Consider the following 15,228-nt stretch of genomic DNA (forward strand, 5'->3'; position numbering starts at 1 on the left):
AGTGCTTTTGTTTTGCCTTCTCTCCCAGGGTTATGACCTGTGTATTGCCCCAGATTATAATTACCACGCAGATGCTTCTAAGCAAGCACATTCATTTTTAATATGTTTTCTCTGTAATGCTTTAACTTAAAACAATAAAAACATACATGCATGCTAAAAAGCTTATCGGAGGTCACCCTCAACTCCAACCTAGGGCTCTGGTAGGTTTTAGTCCTTCAACATCCACAGCTGGGTTTTCATCATGGTTACAAGTTCATCCACCTTAGGTCCCAAACCAGAATGAAGGCGGGGCAGATTACCCATTTCTTTATATTACCTTGGCCTTTGATGTTGGCCTTCTGTAACAGGTAGTCATAGAAACATAGAAATCTGCAGACAAAGACCGTGTCCTCAGGGAGTAGCTTCAAAAGGCTGGGTTTCTGCATAACCGGAGGTGGGGTGTTTGCATTAACTTCTCCCTCGGGATCCCCCAAGAAATCCACTTACCACTTTTTGACTCAAAACTTCATAATTGTCTGGCACATTTTCAGTACAGTCTTTTGAGCTCCCAGGTCTTGTATCAGTCTCATCGCACACCTGGAAAGGTTACTTACAATCCTGGCTCACAATGATACGTAAACTTAATACAGTAAGGTCTTCCAAGGTTATTGCAGGAAGTTGCCCATCTGTCACAGATACAATGGTCTACAGTTTGCCTATCTGCACTGTAAACATCCTTGGTTTGCAAAAGTACTCACTATTGGTAAGCAGCGCTGCATTTTTCTGTAGCGTATGTTTGATATACTGTGCCTTTTCTCCATTGGTGGTTGATGAAATAATTTTGAATTTTCCTTTTTCTCTCTCATGAGAAGAGAACTTTCTTACCCTTTTTCTCTTGTTAACTTCTGAATACCAATATGGACAGGACTAATAATGATTGAGAGTTACTAGAAAATTATGGTTGCAAAAAAACCCCAAACCTTTTTTGACCATTGTTGCTAAGAAAGTTTCCTATATATCATATACTTGACATCTTAATCCATCATTGACATAATAATCCTCCCATTCACCAAAATATGCTGTTAACATCAATGCCTGGACTATTCAAATACTATCATAATTTATTAGGCAAACTTTCAGCTATTGGACTCAAGGCAATATATTTTTAAAATTTTTATTCTCACTTTCAGTTGCACCTTAGGATATGGTACATCTCTCTTTTGGGACATACTTAACACTGTATTTGTATGGGATAGAGGTTATGTTTCTGTTAATTATGTACACTGGAAATGCAAATAGTTGAAAATTAGCTGTACTGTTGCTAAAGAAATTAACTTGGCATCAACTTTAATGTCCTCCTTAATTGTTTTGTTTCATATTGGCTCTTTGATGTATATTTAGGTCTTGGAGGGTGGATGCAATGAATGACTCATCCTGTTTTCCCTGGGATTCATAAGTTCTGCAAAGTAGGAATTTTCCAAGGGATTGCATAGCTGAGGAGATTTTTTAAATATAGGACTTCATGTCTATAAAAGCGGCAAAGAGTCCTGTGGCACCTTATAGACTAACAAACTAATGACATGCATCCGACGAAGTGGGTATTCATCCATGAAAGCTCATGCTCCAATATGTCGGTTAGTCTATAAGGTGCCACAGGACTCTTTGCCGCTTTTACAGATCCAGACTAACACGGCTGCCGCTCTGAGGCTTGACTTCATGTCTGTGTCCCTAGATGACATCATAGCCCAGAACACTGAGCAGTGTATCAAAGCCTACCACTGTAATTGACATTTTTTGGGACTCTTACTGGAATGTTAGAGAGGAACAGGATTGAATGGACCATGGACCCTGAACTGCCCTTTTGCCCCTCATGGTTTGGTTTGAGGTACATTGATGAGGCATTGTGGAAAAGTTTACCCTTCTGGAGTATGTCCACACTAGGGAAAAAATGTGATTTCACTACATTACTCTATTTTTATCTTGACCCGTTAACATGTGAGAGAACTACAAATGCCCTGCCCACCCTGGTGTTTTACCACAGTTGATTAACACATGGTTTTAAAAAAACTTTTTTCTTAGTTATTTCAAAACCCACGTGTTCATGCAGTCCCAGGTGACTAATGTTTTATAAATATCATAGATACATAAATTTCTGTGACTTCAGTATCCGGGGTTGTAAGTTGGGCACCTTTCACCAGGCATGAATTCACTTAACATTTGTAAAGCTTTAGACAACAAAACAAGTCACATTTCTGAGGCTGGAAAAAGGCTCTGGGAGTTTTCTTGCTCCTTTCTTTATCTTTATATCTGGCACATGGCTCTTTTTTAATCTTTCCCTCATCTTCTCTTTTACTGTAGCAGTTGCAGTGTATTGTCTTACCTCCATGTCAGAATGATGGGTGAGCAATAACTTCATTAAATGCTGCTTTTCCTCCAGAGGATGTTGTGGAGTCTGCACTATTCCTTGGTATCAGAGTAGCAGCCATGTTTAGTCTGTATTCGCAAAAAGAAAAGGAGTACTTGTGGCACCTTGGAGACTAACACATTTATTTGAGCATAAGCTTTCGTGAGCTACAGCTCACTTCATCGGATGCATTCAGTGGAAAATACAGTGGGGAGATTTATATACACAGAGAACATCAAACAATGGGTGTTACCATACACACTGTAAGGAGAGTGATCACTTAAGATGAGCTAATACCGGCGGGGGCACGGGGGGGGAGAAAACCTTTTGTAGTGATAATCAAGGTGGGCCATTTCCAGCAGTTGACAAGAACGTCTGAGGAACAGTGAGGTGTGGGGGGGGGGCATAAACATGGGGAAATAGTTTTACTATTTTTTCTTACAATTACAATACCCACCTGCTGAAGTGAAGAAACAGATTGACAGAGCCAGAAGAGTACCCAGAAGTCACCTACTACAGGACAGGCCCAACAAAGAAAATAACAGAACACCACTAGCCATCACCTTCAGCCCCCAACTAAAACCTCTCCAACGCATCATCAAGGATCTACAACCTATCCTGAAGGACGACCCATCACTCTCACAAATCTTGGGAGACAGGCCAGTCCTTGCCTACAGACAGCCGCACAACCTGAAGCAAATACTCACCAGCAATCACACACCACACATCAGAACCACTAACCCAGAAACCTATCCTTGCAACAAAGCCCGTTGCCAACTGTGTCCACATATCTATTCAGGGGACACCATCATAGGGCCTAATCACATCAGCCACACTATCAGAGGCTCTTTCACCTGCACATCCACCAATGTGATATATGCCATCATGTGCCAGCAATGCCCCTCTGCCATGTACATTGGTCAAATTGGACAGTCTCTACGTAAAAGAATAAATGGACACAAATCAGACATCAAGAATTATAACAATCAAAAACCAGTCAGAGAACGCTTCAATCTCTCTGGTCGCTTGATTAGAGACCTAAAAGTGACAATTCTTCAACAAAAAATCTTCAAAAGCAGACTCCAACGAGAGACTGCTAAATTGGAATTAATTTGCAAACTGCATACAATTAACTTAGGCTTGAATAGAGACTGGGAGTAGATGGGTCATTACACAAAGTAAAACTATTTCCCCATGTGTCCCCGTCCCCGTCCCCCCCCACTGTTCCTCAGACGTTCTTGTCAACTGCTGGAAATGGCCCACCTTGATTATCACTACAAAAGGTTTTCTCCCCCCGCCCCCCCTCCCTCCTCCTGGTATTAGCTCATCTTAAGTGATCACTCTCCTTACAGTGTGTATGGTAACACCCATTGTTTCATGTTCTCTGTGTATATAAATCTCCCCACTGTATTTTCCACTGAATGCATCCGATTTCATGAGCTGTAGCTCACGAAAGCTTATGCTCAAATAAATTTGTTAGTCTCTAAGGGTATGTCTACACTACGGAATAAGGTCGAATTTATAGAAGTCGGTTTTTTAGAAATCGGTTTTATATATTCGAGTGTGTGTCCCCCCACAGAAAATGCTCTAAGTGCATTAAGTGCATTAACTCGGCGGAGTGCTTCCACAGTACCGAGGCTAGAGTTGACTTCCGGAGCGTTGCACTATGGATAGCTATCCCACAGTTCCCGCAGTCTCTGCCGCCCATTGGAATTCTGGGTTGAGATCCCAATGCCTGATGGGGCTAAAACATTGTCGTGGGTGGTTCTGGGTACATATCGTCAGGCCCCCTTTCCCTCCCTCCCTCCCTCCGTGAAAGCAAGGGCAGACAATCGTTTCGCGCCTTTTTTCCTGAGTTACCTGTGCAGACGCCATACCACAGCAAGCATGGAACCCGCTCAGGTAACCGTCACCGTATGTCTCCTGGGTGCTGGTAGACGCGGTACGGCATTGCTACACAGTAGCAGCAACCCATTGCCTTGTGGCAGCAGGCGGTACAGTACGACTGGTAGCAGTCCTCGTCGTGTCCGAGGTGCTCCTGGCCACGTCAGCTGGGAGCGCCTGGGCAGACTTGGGTGCAGGGACTAAATTTGGAGTGACTTGACCAGGTCATTCTCTTTAGTCCTGCAGTCAGTCCTATTGAACCGTCTTATGGTGAGCAGGCAGGCGATACGGATTGCTAGCAGTCGTACTGTACCATCTTCTGCCGGGCAGGCAAGAGATGAGGATGGCTAGCAGTCGTACTGTACCATCTTCTGCCGAGCAGCCATGAGATGTGGATGGCATGCAGTCCTTCTGCACCGTCTGCTGCCAGCCAAAGATGTAAAAGATAGATGGAGTGGATCAAAACAAGAAATAGACCAGATTTGTTTTGTACTCATTTGCTTTCCCCCCACCCGTCTAGGGGACTCATTCCTCTAGGTCACACTGCAGTCACTCACAGAGAAGGTGCAGCGAGGTAAATCTAGCCATGTATCAATCAGAGGCCACGCTAACCTCCTTGTTCCAATAAGAACAATAACTTAGGTGCACCATTTCTTATTGGAACCCTCCATGAAGTCCTGCCTGAAATACTCCTTGATGTAAAGCCACCCCCTTTGTTGATTTTAGCTCCCTGAAGCCAACCCTGTAAGCCGTGTCGTCAGTCGCTCCTCCCTCCGTCAGAGCAACGGCAGACAATCGTTCCGCGCCTTTTTTCTGTGCGGACGCCATACCAAGGCAAGCATGGAGGCCGCTCAGCTCACTTTGGCAGTTAGGAGCACATTAAACACCACACGCATTATCCAGCAGTATATGCAACACCAGAACCTGGCAAAGCGATACCGGGTGAGGAGGCGACGTCAGCGCGGTCACATGAGTGATCAGGACATGGAGACAGATTTCTCTGAAAGCATGGGCCCTGCCAATGCATGCATCATGGTGCTAATGGGGCAGGTTCATGCTGTGGAACGCCTATTCTGGGCTCAGGAAAGAAGCACAGACTGGTGGGACCGCATAGTGTTGCAGGTCTGGGACGATTCCCAGTGGCTGCGAAACTTACGCATGCATAAGGGCATTTTCGTGGAACTTTGTGACTTGCTTTCCCCTGCCCTGAGGCGCATGAATACCAAGATGAGAGCAGCCCTCACAGTTGAGAAGCGAGTGGCAATAGCCCTGTGGAAGCTTGCAACGCCAGACAGCTACCGGTCAGTTGGGAATCAATTTGGAGTGGGCAAATCTACTGTGGGGGCTGCTGTGATGCAAGTAGCCCACGCAATCAAAGATCTGCTGATATCAAGGGTAGCGACCCTGGGAAATGTGCAGGTCATAGTGGATGGCTTTGCTGCAATGGGATTCCCTAACTGTGGTGGGGCCATAGACGGAACGCATATCCCTATCTTGGCACCGGAGCACCAAGCCGGCGAGTACATAAACCGCAAGGGGTACTTTTCAATAGTGCTGCAAGCTCTGGTGGATCACAAGGGACGTTTCACCAACATCAACGTGGGATGGCTGGGAAAGGTACATGACACTTGCATCTTCAGGAACTCTGGTCTATTTCAAAAGCTGCAGGAAGGGACTTTATTCCCAGATCAGAAAATAACTGTTGGGGATGTTGAAATGCCTATATATATCCTTGGGGATCCAGCCTACCCCTTAATGCCATGGCTCATGAAGCCGTACACAGGCATCCTGGACAGTAGTCAGGAGCTGTTCAACTACAGGCTGAGCAAGTGCAGAATGGTGGTAGAATGTGCATTTGGACGTTTAAAGGCGCGCTGGCGCAGTTTACTGACTCGCTTAGAGCTCAGCGAAACCAATATTCCCACTGTTATTACTGCTTGCTGTGTGCTCAACAATATCTGTGAGAGTAAGGGGGAGACGTTTATGGCGGGGTGGGAGGTTGAGGCAAATCGCCTGGCTGCTGGTTACGCGCAGCCAGACACCAGGGCGGTTAGAACAGCACAGGAGGGCGCGGTACGCATCAGAGAAGCTTTGAAAACCAGTTTCATGACTGGACAGGCTACGGTGTGAAAGTCCTGTTTGTTTCTCCTTGATGAAACCCCCTGCCCCTTGGTTCACTCTACTTCCCTGTAAGCTAACCACCCTCCCCTCCTCCCTTCGATCACCACTTGCAGAGGCAATAAAGTCATTGTTGCTTCACATTCATGCATTCTTTATTCATTCATCACACAAATAGGGGGATGACTACCAAGGTAGCCCAGGAGGGGTGGTTGGAGGAGGGAAGGAAAATGCCACACAGCACTTTAAAAGTTTACAACTTTAAAATTTATTGAATGCCAGCCTTCTTTTGTTTTGGGCAATCCTCTGTGGCGGAGTGGCTGGTTGGCCGGCGGCCCCCGCACCGCGTTCTTGGGCGTCTGGGTGTGGAGGCTATGGAACTTGGGGAGGAGGGCAGTTGGTTACACAGGGGTTGTAGTGGCAGTCTGTGCTCCAGCTGCCTTTGCTGCAGCTCAACCATGCATTGGAGCATACTGGTTTGATCCTCCAGCAGCCTCAGCATTGAATCCTGCCTCCTCTCATCACGCTGCTGCCACATTTGAGCTTCAGCCCGCCACTTACTCTCTTCGGCCCGCCACCTCTCCTCCCAGTCATTTTGTGCTTTCCTGCACTCTGACATTATTTGCCTCCACGCATTCGTCTGTGCTCTGTCAGTGTGGGAGGACAGCATGAGCTCGGAGAACATTTCATCTCGAGTGCGTTTTTTTTTTTCCTTTCTAAGCTTCACTAGCCTCTGGGAGGGAGAAGATCCTGTGATCACTGAAACACATGCAGCTGGTGGAGAAAAAAAAGGGACAGCGGTATTTAAAAAGACACATTTTATAAAACAGTGGCTACACTCTTTCAGGGTAAACCTTGCTGTTAACATTACATACATAGCACATGTGCTGTCATTACAAGGTCGCATTTTGCCTCCCCCCACCGCGTGGCTAACAGCGGGGAACATTTCTCTTCACCACAGGCAAACAGCCCAGCAGGAATGGGCTCCTCTGAGTGTCCCCTGAAGAAAAGCACTCTATTTCAACCAGGTGACCATGAATTATATCTCTCTCCTGAGGATAACACAGAGAGATAAAGAACGGATGTTGTTTGAACACCAGCAAACATACGCTGCAATGCTTTGTTGTACAGTGATTCCCGAGTACGTGTTACTGGCCTGGAGTGGTGAAGTGTCCTACCATGAAGGACGCAATAAGGCTGCCCTCCCCAGAAACCTTTTGCAAAGGCTTTGGGAGTACATCCAGGAGAGTCGCGAATGCCAGGGCAAATTAATCTTTTCACATGCTTGCTTTTAAACCATGTATAGTATTTTAAAAGGTACACTCACCGGAGGTCCCTTCTCCGCCTGCTGGGAGGCAGCCTTGGGTGGGTTCGGGGGGTACTGGCTCCAGGTCCAGGGTGAGAAACTGTTCCTGGCTGTCGGGAAAACCGGTTTCTCCGCTTGCTTGCTGTGAGCTATCTACAACCTCATCATCTTCTTCGTCCCCAAAACCTGCTTCCGTATTGCCTCCATCTCCATTGAAGGAGTCAAACAACACGGCTGGAGTAATGGTGGCTGAACCCCCTAAAATGGCATGCAGCTCATCATAGAAGCGGCATGTTTGGGGCTCTGACCCGGAGAGGCCGTTCGCCTCTCTGGTTTTCTGGTAGGCTTGCCTCAGCTCCTTCAGTTTCACGCGGCACTGCTTCTGATCCCTGTTATGGCCTCTGTCCTTCATGCCCTGGGAGATTTTGACAAAGGTTTTGGCATTTCGAAAACTGGAATGGAGTTCTGATAGCACGGATTCCTCTCCCCATACAGCGATCAGATCCCGTACCTCCCATTCGGTCCATGCTGGAGCTCTTTTGTGATTCTGGGACTCCATCATGGTCACCTCCGCTGATGAGCTCTGCGTGGTCACCTGCAGTTTGCCACGCTGGCCAAACAGGAAAAGAGATTCAAAAGTTCGCGGTTCTTTTCCTGTCTACCTGGCCAGTGCATCTGAGTTGAGAGTGCTGTCCACAGCGTTCACAATGGAGCACTCTGGGATAGCTCCCGGAGGCCAATACCGTCGAATTGTGTCCACAGTACCCCAAATTCGAGCCGGCAAGGCCGATTTAAGCGATAATCCGCTTGTCAGGGGCGGAGTAAGGAAATCAATTTTAAGAGCCCTTTAAGTCGAAATAAAGGGCTTCATCAAGTGGACGGGTGCAGGTTTACATCGATTTAATGCTGCTAAATTCGACCTAAAGTCCTAGTGTAGACCAGGGCTAAGGTGCCACAAGTACTCCTTTTCTTATTCCTTGGTAGGCTCACTAGATACCTGTGTAATGCCCCAACAACTGAAGACATTCTATGAAAATCTCAGCAGGATTTATCAGTGTTTTTTACATAGTTTTGTTGGCTTTGCAGCCTTCTAGTGAGGAAAGCTAAAAGTCTTATAACAGGTTAAGGGTAAATAATCAAGGATGGTGCTTTGTTATGTACCACCAGTAGAGCCAGTTTCTGGCAATCTTCATTATTTTTTTCAGCAATTTCAAGTGTCCTAGCTAATGTGCAACACCAGTTAGGATTCATAGGCTTTAATTCAGCAAAGCAATAAGTCTCCTCAGTGAGACTTGAGCATGTGCTTAAACTTCAGTTTTTAGCAGGGTATAACTCCAACCAAGTTCTTGTCTCATGTCACAGTTTTGATATTACAGTCTCAGCACTTTTTTAGTTGCTTATAACTTCGTCAAACTTTAGCAATTTGAGCTGAAATTTTCTATGCTGTATCTGTTTCAGGTTGATTTTTTTTTTTTAATTTCTGCGAAAATGGTTCATTCATTTGAGAATGAGGCCAGGGAAAAATACATTTTGCCCATTTTAAAAAACAAAACAATCTGACATTTTGTTTGAAAAGTTTTGGATCAGGGACTTGAAATTTGGTAGGGGGTGGCCTCTGTGTCAGGATTGTGCATTTTGCTGAACCCATGAAAATCTGCCCAAATTTGGTCAAGTTATAAGCCTTTGAAAAATCATAGTTCTCACATGCTCAGGAGAGACTTCTTAGATTTTAGCAGCTAAATACCCCAGAGATTCCATATGCACTGGGTATATGCCAGCCTGGGGCTGAGCAGGACTTTGCCTGACATTGCAGCTCTGGGTTGCTATAAACTGTACTGCATCCGGGTTCCTGAATTGAGAGCAGGAAGCCTGTCTGTCCTGTGCTCAGTGACTCCCCCTGGAGACAAACCAGCCTGATACAAATACAAAAGGGGGGAAAAAAAGCTAGACCTGTGGAGTCTTAAGGGAGAAGTAAGCTGGGGCAAAGACTCGGTAGGACGATCCTGGGACTGGAGACTGAAGGGACGGGAGAGGAAGACTGGGACTGAGAACCAGTGGAGTGGGGGACAGAAAATGAAGGGAAAAGGGAGACAGATCTAACAAGGTTCAGGGGATAAACTGGGACTGACTGGACAAAAACTGTGACAAGGAGCTGAGATGGGGGAGACACTGAGATTCAATAGGGAGCCCAGGGATGGAGACGGGGACTGGGTATGCGGGGGCAACTGAAGACCACGGTAGTGGTGGGGAAATAGATTGGATGAGAAGCCAGGAGGAAGGAACTGGGACTAGCAGAGCAAGGAGACTGGTGAGAAGGAGCTTCGGGGCTAGGGGCGGTAGGACTGGGATGAGAAGCTTTGAGGAATGGAGTCTGAGACTGGCTAGGTGAGGAGACTGGGATGAGGAGCCAAGGTGGGGAAGAGATATAACTTGGAACCAAGGACATGCTGGGTAGGAGGCGGCAAAAGGAATCAAGCTGGGTAGGAATGTGTAGAAGAGTCTGTATCCACTACAACATGCTTCCTTCCTGAGCCTAGAGTGGAACCCAAAATTCCTGAGTCTCACCATTCCTCTGCTGGCTCACATAGAGGATGACAACCTACTACTGCTACCAGTTGAACAAAGCTCTGCCACTGTGATGGATATAAAGGTTTCCACCCTGTTGATAACCTATGTGGGTGTCAATATGATGCCACATGATGGAATAACTATTATTTCAGTTCCTTTAAAAAAATAACAAAAAACTAAAAATTACACAAACTGTTAAAAGAACATTACTAAGGTTACACTGAAAAGTTAGGAAATGCCAGATTTAAGGTTGCCTGTGCAACTTTAATTTGTCCACCTTATGTGTATGCATAATGTTAGTCTTTTGTTACATGACTACATACTATTTTTCCACAGGACCACTGCCTCACTCAGTGGAGTATTATGTGTAGCATTAGAATCTTAGTAGTTAGAGACAAAGATTTTAAGTCAATTTCCTCAGGAAGGACAGCATATGGTGTGGTCTGCTGGTTTGAACACAAGGCTATGAATCAAGTCTCCCAAATTCTAATCCCATCTCTGATATGTACTTCCTTTGTGACCTTGGGCCAGGAACCTAGCATCTTCCTTAAGTTCCCCTCTCATAATTTTTTTATCCCTATCGGGTGTTCTGTTGATTATTTGATAAAGATTGCAGTAGTGCCGTGAGTGGATATTACACTTAATTTTACAGACTTCTCCCTTGTCTGTATCTGACTGCATCAGTGACGAATGTAAGCCCAAATTCTGCTCTTAGTTACACCAGTGTAAATCTAGTATATGTTAACTGCACTGAAGTTGATTCGGTTAAATATTTCATATGAAAATAAAAACCAAACTATAATGGTTGCCTTTTTCCATTGAATGGCTGTACAGCCCAATGTGGTTTAGGATTGCGTCCAGGCTTTTGATTAAAATTAGATTTAATGCCTCATTCACTTCAGTTTGTTCTTGTGTATATGTATAAGGAGCAGAGCTTTCCTACATAGCTGAATGGTGACAAGGTTAAATAATAAAATTCAAATTTTTTCCCTCTGGTTTCAGGATTTTAGAATACCTTTCAAACTATTGGTATATAAGTGGCAAGGGTTTGTGTGTGAGGGAAAACCATGATTTTTCCAGTTAAAGACCACACTGGCAGTCTTGGAAGCTGACTGTGAATCCTCTTCAGTACAACTTATTCAGACAAAACCTTTTTTGTAGTTAGTGAGTTTGTCTGAGTGAGTACTGAATTCAACTCCTTGTAATTTTAATGTACTGCCACATATGATCCTTGATTTACAAAATTGTTAGTACTATACCAGTGATTAAACCCTTTCCCTAATAACAAACCCACCATGCCCAACTCCTCTTTACTTCTATCCCAGGGCCAACTGCCCCAATATCTGCAAATTACATGTATTCAGACTGTACATTCAAATGTGTGCATATTGTGGTACCAGGTCTTGAGAAGAGATGAGGTTCAGAGGGTATCTGCAGCTAGGAAGAGGAATCTGAAGTATATTACTTTGGGAAAAGAGTCAGATGAGAATGTTCATGACCTTGTCAATGGAGTGGGATTTGGGAGGATTTCCATAGATAAAAGAGTTTTAGGATTCTTAGATCTCAGATTTAAATATGTTCTCTAGGCTGCATGTCTCAAGGTGTAATAGCTATCAGAGGCTTTCAGGTATTCAGGACATCCCAGTACTTCAAAAAACGTAAAATTTTGGTCTTTGATAATGACATTCTGCCTGATCAGAGTGAAACATAAGTCTCCATTTAATAGCTTAAAGAAGTCTTAGGCCAGTCTACACTACCACTTACTTCAGTATAATTTACGTCAACTCAGGGGTGTGAATAAGCCACTCCCCAAGCGACAGGTCGTTGTAATTTACAAGCGCTGGTGCGAACAGCACTATGTCGGCAGGACATAGCTACCGTCTCTCGCGGAGGTGGATTTATTATGCCCACAGGAGAGCTCTCTTCCCTCGGCATAGAACATCTTCGCCAGATGCACTGCATTGGTGTAGCTGAGCCAGTGTATGGCTTCTAGAGTAGACTAGTCCATAGATGCCAAAAACATTATCATGTAGCTCTTTCATGTAAATATGACCAAGTCAGAGGTGATGCTTATTTGCACCTATCCTTCAAGACTCTTTAACATTTTGTTCAATAGTATGGAAAGTTATACTAAATGTAGAACTACTTTTGTATATTGTGCACCAGGACTTTATTGGTACATCCACACAGCAGATGGGAGTTGGAATTCTCACTTGGCTAGCATACAAACACTAGCTCTGCTCGAGCTAGCACCTAAAAAATAGTGTGATCATGGCTGCTTGAGCTGGCTGCCCAAGTCCATGCCGAAGGAGGCAGGCAGGATTGTACTCAGGCTGCTAGCCCGAGCCCCCATCTGTGCCACCATGGTAACGCCGCTGTTTTTAGCATACCAGCTCAAGCAGAGCTAGCACCTGAAAATATGTGTGTCTACCTGAGCTGGGAATCTTACTTCCCAGCTCCTGTTCAGCGATACCCTTAAAGATAATTTACTTTACCATTATCTGAGGGGTAGCCATGTTAGTCTGTATCCACAAAAACAACAAGGAGTCTGGTGGCACCTTAAAGTCTTTAAGGTGCCACCGGACTCCTCATTGTTTTTACCATTATCTGTTTGGCCAAGTCAGCTTGATAAATTAGCATGCTTCACTGAGTGTTGTACTTCCTAAAATTCATTCCATTGTTGTTACCTATTTGATATTTAAAGTAACAGACCTTGATGGAGTATGGAAAACGACCACAAATCAGCTTGTTGAGAGTCCAGAGACAGAAAAGGATGTGTTTACTTTCCCGGTTGGAAATTCTATTGCTGGACAGCCGTAATTCAATATATTTGGGCTGCAGAGAAACAGCCCCTCGTGACAAAGTACTGATGTAGTACATTGCTCACCCTTTATTCTTTTCAATCTGATTTATGGTAAAGACATTTGGGTCCCTCAGGTGATTAGATTACATGCTATAGTAGGGGGCACCTCTGTAAATATAGAAAAATATAATCAGGTACCTTGACAAAGTGCCAAAATTCTCATTGACTTCATGGGAATATCTGGTGTGTTCCTCTAGGAAAAGGAGACACTAACTTTCAAAGAGGGGATGCTAAAATCCTGTTGACTATTGGAGACCTTTTCCAGAGTATAACATTACTGAACTTTGAACTGCTTAGAATAAAGTTTGATCTCTGGATTTCTATATGTATCTACAAGTTAAACACTTCCGAGACATTGGAGAAATACTAGAGTTAGCAAAGAATGATGCAGAAGAAAAATTCAGATAGCAACATAACCCAAATTAGCCCTTGTCTATAGTGTACAATTTTTCTGTTGAGGAATGCTGGCAAGTGTATACCCCAAATTCTGTACTCTGGAGTCAAGATCTTACAGTTCCTCCTAAGGATAATCAGTGGCAGAAGCACTTGAATACCCCTTTGCAACCTGTTTCTAATCCTTAAAAAGCAAATATAGTACTTCATGCTTCATGAACTTTTTACTACTTTCCTTCAATTTTGAACAAAATGAATATAAATCTACACTTCAGATGTTCTAAATGTGATTCATTATGCATCATTCATATGTTTTTTAGGGATCTCCCATTATGTGCACTCATTTAGATACCTAATCCAACTTTTAATGTGTTCCAAACTGGGAACTGGCTCTATTTATTTGACCCTGTGTTATGTGTTCTGGGAATCTATCCACAGGACCAACTCTCTCTAGCGCTTGACTTAAGGAATACAGAACATGGTGTCTGCAAGCAAAAAGCTTGTCCTAAATTTAACTGTACCAGTAGACCTATGCTATAGATATGGAAACATGAAATCTGAACCTACTTTGTTATTCCTAAAACAACAGCACCAAAGAGAGCTTCTATAAAGTATATAAAAACATCCTGGTCTTCAAGTCAATTAACCAGGATTTATCATCTAATGCACATAACTTAGATATGTTTGGAGTCTAAAGTAGCAGTCAATCTGTTGCCCAATATTAGTATGATTTAGTATTTAGACTTACAATAAAGATTAAATAGATGTTAAATAGAAAGCAATTAAATTCTGGGAAAAAAATCTTGTCAATTTGTCAAAAAGGTAAAACTAAAAAAAATATAGTAGACCTATAATTTAATATTTTCATTTTACTTATCTGACATAGCATTCCTTACGGTGATTCCCATGTAACTATTCCTCTGTTTATCTTGAATGCGGTAGAAATATATCTTTTAAAAAGCTGTTTGTTGTTTGAACATAGAAAAAGTCCACAGCAGTGGTTTTAAAGTCCAAAACAAGTATTTTTACAGGTTTACATAATTGTGAAACTGCCCAAACTCTCCGGAGTTGTTACGTTTTGGGCTGAGACCAGCCATGAGCCATTATCTCCCAGAACTGAAAATGGGAGACTTAGGATGGAATGGCCATCTCATTCTTTTCCTTTAGCACCTCTGCTGCTATAGTATAACATTACCTTAGGAAAGGTGAAGACTATATTGACTAAAAGAAGTGAAATGCTTGGCTCTTGAAATCTATTTTATAGTAGTTGGTCTAGTTAACTAATCTAATATGACATTTTTAACACACCCGTGAACAATTATCTGATGGAATTTCCTAGGGTATATTTAAAGAATAAGGATGAAAATAAATTTCATATTGTGAAACTATTTGACTAGATGCTGCTGGAACATTGTCACTTACCCTACAAGGTCTGCAGAAGGGACTTCTCTCCTGTGCTCCTTGTGGAGTCCATGGGGAGAAGAGTCCCTTTTGTTGCATGCCAAAGCAGCTAAATATCTTCTAAGTTAGATGTGCACAAACTTCTCAAAACGCAGCAAAGTTAGTCATGTATGTGCAGAAAGCATGGCCTTCCTTAGCTGTGAACTCTGTGGGCTTAGTGAGAAAATACTTTGCAAAGTGTTCTGCAAGTGCACACAATTGAATTATGACCAGTCAAACATCATGTCAGATCAAAATCAGTTTTCACCTGAA

At 43.7% G+C, this 15,228-nt stretch overlaps 1 protein-coding gene across 4 annotated transcripts in view; it reads left to right on the forward strand.

Moving 5' to 3' along the window:
* Positions 1 to 15,228, forward strand: part of DCAF6 (DDB1 and CUL4 associated factor 6) — a 165,158-nt gene that overhangs the window by 123,967 nt on the left and 25,963 nt on the right. The gene's annotated exons all lie outside the window — the stretch shown is intronic.

This window comes from Eretmochelys imbricata, chromosome 1 (assembly GCF_965152235.1).
Source record: "Eretmochelys imbricata isolate rEreImb1 chromosome 1, rEreImb1.hap1, whole genome shotgun sequence".
NCBI classification, from domain to species: Eukaryota; Metazoa; Chordata; order Testudines; family Cheloniidae; genus Eretmochelys; species Eretmochelys imbricata.